Here is a 7,483-nt window from a genome sequence, read left to right as displayed (position 1 = left end):
GGTGTGGAGGAGAGGAGACTCTCCTCCACACCCAGGTACCATTAAAAAGCTGTAAAAACAAGAATAAAATAAAAAATAAGATATATTCACCTTCCGACGGCCCCCGGTCTCCTTCCCTCTGCTTGCGTGCAAGACTGAAGAGTGAGAAATGCAGCAGCTACTGGTACATTTCCCCATCCTCGTATGTGTGGCCCCCTCAATCCCACAATCCCTGGTATGTGTGGCCCCCACAATCCCTGGTATGTGTAGCCTCCTCAATCCCCCAATCCCTGGTATGTGTGGCCCCCTCAATCCCACAATCCCTGGTATGTGTGACCCCCTCAATCCCACAATCCCTGGTATGTGTGACCCCCTCAATCCCACAATCCCTGGTATGTGTGACCCCCTCAATCCCACAATCCCTGGTATGTGTGGCCCCCTCAATCCCACAATCCCTGGTATGTGTGGCCCCCTCAATCCCACAATCCCTGGTATGTGTCGCCTCCTCAATCCCCCAATCCTGGTAAATGTGGCCTCCTCAATCTCCAAATCCTGGTACGTGTGGCCTCCTCAATCCCCAAATCCTGGTACGTGTGGCCTCCTCAATCCCCAAATCCTGGTATGTGTGGCCTCCTCAATTCCCAAATCCTGGTATGTGTGGCCTCCTCAATCCCCAAATCCTGGTATGTGTGGCCTCCTCAATCCCCAAATCCTGGTATGTGTGGCCTCCTCAATCCCCAAATACTGGTATGTGTGGCCTCCTCAATCCATGTATCCTGGTATGTGTGGCCTCCTCAACCCCTCAATCACTGCACACATAAAACAATAAACACTTATACTCACCTTCCTTCCTCACCTCTGCTCCAGCAGCTCATGTCGGCATCTGAGCTGCGCGCGCTCTCAGAAGCTGAGGTGAGCTGCTGCTGCTGCTGGCACATTCACTCCTCTCCACGCCGAGACTATGGGCGTGGAGAAGCTTGAATATGCTTTCTCTTTAGCGGCGGGCAGGCACTGACAGCAGGAGCCGGGGCTCAGCGCTCCTCCGTGCCCGCTACTAAAGAGAATGAATATTCCGTCTTCTCCACGCCCATGGGAGTGGAGAAGAGGGAATATTCATGTACCTTTAGCAGCGGGCACACGTGGTAGCTGCAGCAGCGGCTACTGTGTGTGCTCCGCTCCTCCACTGCCGCAACCCGCTCCTCTGCCGCTGCAACCTCCTACTTACCTATCCTCCTCGCTCCCACGCTGCTTGGGGCCCTCACGGGCCCCCTCCAGCCACGCGCCCCATAGCAGTGGCGTAGTCTGCCGCCATTGGCAGTACGCCACTGACAGAAACTGTACATGTGACTACTCCATGCTTCAGAGAGACGAACCCTTTGAATATTTACTCCTCTAATAAGCTCACGTTTATTACGTTTTCTCGAATCAGATTGATATATTGGGTTGTGCACGCGTCTTCTTGTGCAAAGTGGCTTCGGAGATAAGTGGCAGTTATTTCAGAGGCCATGGACTAACACCCGTCTTCTTCTCTTTTCACACAGGTACATGCTCTTCTCCTGCACAATTCCTCTGCCTGCTGTATATGCCGCCATCTAATGCTCTGCTCTCCTGATTCAACTCACTGGTAGAATTCTCTGCTTGATATTTCTACTTTATCTGTCCCATTCCACTCAATACTCACATATGTCTGTCCTATCCCCACTGTAGATTTTATCTGATGTTTAGAGGTGCCAAACTGCAGAGCCTACAGAGTCCTAGCTCTGTGTTTGATCACCCAGCCATCTCCTGGTGAGATGACCAGCTGCTAATTTAGCCACAAGCAGCTCCCACAATGCCCCTCACCTGATGGTTTAGTGTGCCCTCTATATTTAGAAGATCTTTAAGGGGTGCACACGTGCTGGGTTGTGCACCGTCTTCTTGTGCAAAGTGGCTTCGGAGATAAGTGGCAGTTATTTCAGAGGCAGTTAGTCAGGGCAGGAGTCAGGTAACCAACACTTTGACCACTTACTCTCTTTTAACTATGTTTCTGTTAGCTCTCACTTTTTCCTCTATAGTCCTCCACTTTCTAGTAACCCCTCAAATCCCTACACCTAGTAAGAAACTCTTCATCTCTCCCTCCATCCTCCCCATTCATCTCACCTCCTCCTCCGAATTATTCCTCAAAATTCAATCCTGGATCTCCAAACACAGACAGCCACCTCATGCTCTCTCTTGCTCCCACCTGCTAACACCTTCTCTGCTCCTCCTCACTGCTGGAGATATCTCTCCAAATCCTGGTCCTCCTCGCCATATCCCCACAGTTACTTCTACCTCCTATCCACGACCTTCCACAAACTGTCGCAACCCTTCTAACCTCATACCCATCCAACTAATCCCCACTTCCTTAGTTGCTCTAACAGGAGCTCTATGGAACGCTCGCTCCGTCTGCAACAAACTTTCCTACATCCACGACCTTTTCATTACTAACAAACTTTCGTTCCTCGCCATCACCGAAACCTGGCTCACCCCCTCTAACACACCCACACCCCCCGCCCCAATGGCAAACATGGCGGAGGCGTAGGTTTTCTCCTGTCAGATACCTGCGTTTTCACCCAAATATCACTGCCACCCTCTGTTATACTCCCCTCTTTTGAGGTGCACTGTGTGCGCATCTATTCCCCCTCTGACCTCTAACTGGCCGTCATTTACCGACCCCCAGGGCTAGCCACCACTTTCTTAGACCACTTCACCACCTGGCTGCTTCACTTCCTTTCCACTGACATCCCCACTATCATAATGGGTGACTTCAACATCCCCATTGACACTTCCCACTCATCTGTCTCTAAGCTCCTATTCCTCACTTCCTCCTTCGGCCTTGCTCAATGGTCTTCGGCAGCTACTCATAAAGATGGCCACACACTGGACCTCATCTTCACCCGCCTCTTTTCCCTATCTAACCTCTCTAACTCACCCCTCCCTCTCTCTGACCATAACCTCCTCACATTCTCTACCCTCTCCTGTCCAGGTGCACAATCCCCACTCCACAAACTTACACACGCTCGCAGAAATCTCAAACACCTTGACCTACACTCACTCTCTGAATCCCTCCTCCCTCTTGCAGACATAAATTCCTTACACAATGCAGATGTTGCTGCAGCTTCATATAACACCACATAACACCACAATAGCTGCAGCTCTCGACTCGATCGCCCCTCTCACACATACCAAATCTCGCACAATCAACAGGCAACCCTGGCACACCAAACTTACTAAAGAACTGCGACGGGCCTCCAGGGTTGCGGAGCAGAGATGGAAAAGGTCTCACTCCATCGAGCACTTCATCGCATTCAAACAATCCCTCACTATTTTCAAGTCCGCACTCACTACAGCAAAACAATCCTACTTCTCATCTCTCATATCCTCCCTATCTCACAACTAGAGATGAGCGGTGTTCGACTAGAACTGTTCGCCAATCTCAAATTTGAGCTGTTTTGGGCGGTATTGGACGAGCTCGAACGATTTGCAAAAAATTCGGCTGTTCGAGGTTATGTTCGATAACTGTTCGTGCACCAAAAGCATGTCCTGCATGTCTGGCGCTATTTTTGAGCACCAATCATGCAGGGATTGTCTGCCACTCACTGTAATGCCACAGCCATGGTTGTTGTGGCATTACAGTGATTGCCCAAATCGATGGGAACAGTGCCCACAGTGAAACATGAAAAGCCGGCAATTCAGCAGCGGCATACACCGGTACCCGACAATTTAGAACAGAAAGAATAGAGAATCACACATAGATTAGATAGATAGAAACATGTTAGTCACATATATATGAAGTACAGTGACAGTGTTGCTTACTGTACTTGTCATTTAGTGTAAAGGATTTATTAAAAAAAATAATAGTGTTTTCATGCACCGTCTCTTTAAAAAAGCCGGCCGGCATTTCAGCAGCGATACCTGACAATTTAGAATAGAAGGAATAGAGAATCACAAATAGATTAGATAGATAGAAACATGTCAGTCACATATACAGTATATGAAGTACAGTGACAGTGTTGCTTACTGTACTTGTCATTTAGTGTAAAGGATTTATTAAAAAAAATAATAGTGTTTTCATGCACCATCTCTTTAAAAAAGCCGGCCGGCAATTCAGCAGCAGTACCCGACAATTTAGAATAGAAGGAATAGAGAATCACACATAGATTAGATAGATAGAAACATGTCAGTCACATATATATGAAGTACAGTGACAGTGTTGATTACTGTACCTGTCATGTAGTGTTAAAATAAAGGATTTATTTAAAAAAAAATTGGCGTTTGGTTCCCCATAATTTTAGGCTCTAGCGGATGTTAAGCAGACGGCTGGGGCAGATGTTTGAAGCCTGGGAAGGGGGTAATACCCACGGAGCTTCCCAGGCTACTAATATCAGCCCCCAGCTGAATACCTAGCCTTTACTAGCTATTAAAATGGGGGACCCCCCCAAAAAAATGACGTGGGGTTCCCCCTATTTTAATAGCTAGCAAAGGCTAGGCAGACAGCTGGGGGCTGATATTAATAGCCCAGGAAGGGTGCCATGAATATTGGCCCCCTCCCAGGCTAGAAACATCGGCCATCAGCCGTCCCAGAAATGGCGCATCCATAGGATGCGCCAATTCTGGCACTTAGTCTCGCTCTTCCCACTGCCCTGTAGCGGTGGCAGTGGGGTAATAGGGCTGGGGTTGATGTCAGCTTATAATGCCAGCTGACATCAAGCCCAGGTTAGTAATGGAGAGGCGTCTACAAGACACCCCCATTACTAACCCCATAGTCAAAGTTAAAAGAAAACACAAACACCCAGAATAAAGTCCTTTAATTGAAATAAAGACACAATACTTTATTGTTCTAAATTAAACCATACTTACCATCACGCCCATTCCAGCTGAAGCCAACGATCTCCTGCAATAAAAGTAAAATAATAAAGCAACATCATCCTTACCTTTCCATGGTTCCCACGACAGCTTCAGCTCTGCTACATCGAGATGACGGGCTGGACCGCAGCAGAACGCTGCCATTTAGCTTGCCATGCCGCACACACTGAGAAGCGCAGGCATGCTTGCGCTCCTCAGTGTCTCGCTGTGACGGCATAAAAATGAGACGAGTTCATGTCCAATGAACTTGGCTCACCTCAGACACGTCACTGACAGCGTGGGAAAATTCTCCTGCACTCAGCGCTTCAGCATGAGAATTCTCCCACGCTGTCAGTGACGTGCATGAGGTGAGCCGAGTTCATTGGACATGAACTCGGCTCATCTGGATGCCGTCACAGCGAGACACTGAGGAGCGCAAGCATGCCTGCGCTTCTCAGTGTCTGGGGGATGACAGGCTGGATGGCAGCGTTCTGCTGCGGTCCAGCCTGTCATCTCGATGTAGCAGAGCTGAAGCTGTCGTGGGAACCATGGAAAGGTAAGGATGATTTTGCTTTATTGTTTTACTTTTATTGCAGGAGATCGTTGGCTTCAGCTGGAATGGGCGTGATGGTAAGTATGGTTTAATTTAGAACAATAAAGAATTGTGTGTTTATTTCAATTAAAGGACTTTTTTCTGGGTGTTGTGTTTTTTTTAAATACTTTACTAGAAATTCATGGTGGTCATGTCTAATATTGGCGTGACCCCATGAACTGGCCAGCTGATAATGCCAAGCTGGCCCTAACCCCTTTATTACCCAGTGAGCCACCGCACCAGGGCCGGCGGCCGCGACCAATCAGCAGAGCCGGGTTTAAATTTGACGCCAATACTGCTGATTGGTCGCGGCCTGCAACCGCGTCCAGTCAGCCGAGCAGGGTTTAAATTTGGCGCCAATACTGCTGATTGGTCGCGGACGGCGATCGCGACTAATCAGCAGAGCGGTGTTTAAATTTTGCGGCAATATTGCTGATTGATCTCGGCCAGCGACCGCGATCAATCAGCAGAGCGGTGTTTAAATTTGGCGCCAATAATGCTGATTAGTCGCGGCTGGCATCCGCGACCAATTAGCAGAGCGGGGTTTAAATTTGGTGCCAATCTCGCTGATTGGTCGTGGCTGGAGTCCGCGACCAATCAGCAGAGCGGTGTTTAACTTTAGCGCCAAGATCACTGATTGGTCGCGTGCAGAGAGCGCGACCAATCAGCGAATCGTATTGGTGAGGACCGGGGAGCGCCGCTGCCTGTGCGGATACTTCCGCTGCGAGAAGCCGGGAGATGAGCGACTGCTCGCAGCAGAAGTATCCCGACCCGCAGCGCCGTTCCCCGGTCCTCCCTTGACACCCTAGCCGTTGATGTCCCCACAGTATCCGCATGATGTTATAAAGATCCGGACATTTCTGTTAAAAATCGCTGATTGGTCGCTGGCGCTGTCCGCGACCAATCACCGATTTGGGCGCCAAATTTAAATATCGGCCGCGACCAATCACCGATCTTGGCTCCACATTTAAACACCGCTGTGCTGATTGGTTGCCGACGCTGGGCGCGACCAATCACCGATTTTTGCGCCACATTTAAATAGCGTCCGCGAAAAAATCAGTACAGCGGTGTTTAAATGTGGAGCCAAGATGGGTGATTGGTCGCGGCCGATATTTAAATTTGGCGCCCAAATCGGTGATTGGTCGCGGGCAGCGCCAGCGACCAATCAGCGATTTTTAACACAAATGTCTGGACCTTTGTAACACCATGCGGATACTGTGGGGACATCAGCGGCTAGGGTGTGAAGGGAGGACCGGGGAGCAGCGCTGCGGGTCGGGATACTTCTGCTGTGAGCCCCCGCTCATGTCCCTGGTTCTCGCAGTGGAAGTATCCGCACAGGCAGCGCCGCTGACATCCATGCGGCTAGGGTGTGAAGGGAGGACAGGGGAGCGGCGCTGACATCCAATTGGTCGCAGCCGCTATTTAAATGTGCCGCACAAATCGGTGATTGGTCGCGGTCTTGACCCGCGACCAATCACTGATCTTGCAGCCAAAGTTAAACACTACTGTGCTGATTGGTCGCGGACGCTGCCCGCGACCAATCACCGATTTGTGCGCCAAATTTAAATATCGGCCGCGACCAATCACCGATCTTGGCTCCACATTTAAACACCGCTGTGCTGATTGGTCGCGGCCGATATTTAAATGTGGCGACCAAATCGGTGATTGGTCGCGGGCAGCATACGCGACCAATCAGCACAGCGGTGTTTAACTTTTGCGGTAAGATCAGTGATTGGTCGGGTCCGAAGACCGCGAAAAATCATCGAATCGTCTTGGTGAGGACCGGGGAGCGGCGCTGCCTGTGCGGCTACTTCCGCTGCGAGAACCCGAGACATGAGCGGGCGCTCGCAGCAGAAGTATCTCGACCCGCAGCGCCGCTCCCCGGTACTCCCTTCTGCATGGAGGTCAGCGACGCCGGCGGTCCTTCCGCTGCTACCGGCCGGGAGATGAGCGCCTCGCGCCGCTCATCTCCCGGCTGCATCTCCGTCCCGCAGATGGGTCCGGCGGTCGGGGTCCTTCTGCTGTTACCAGCCGGGAGATGAGCGTCTC

This window comes from Phyllobates terribilis, unplaced genomic scaffold, assembly GCF_046119375.1.
Source record: "Phyllobates terribilis strain yellow unplaced genomic scaffold, ASM4611937v1 Scaffold_461__1_contigs__length_1441779, whole genome shotgun sequence".
NCBI lineage: Eukaryota > Metazoa > Chordata > Amphibia > Anura > Dendrobatidae > Phyllobates > Phyllobates terribilis.
The sequence above is the reverse complement of the archived record's forward strand: the minus strand, read 5'-3'. Positions refer to the sequence as shown.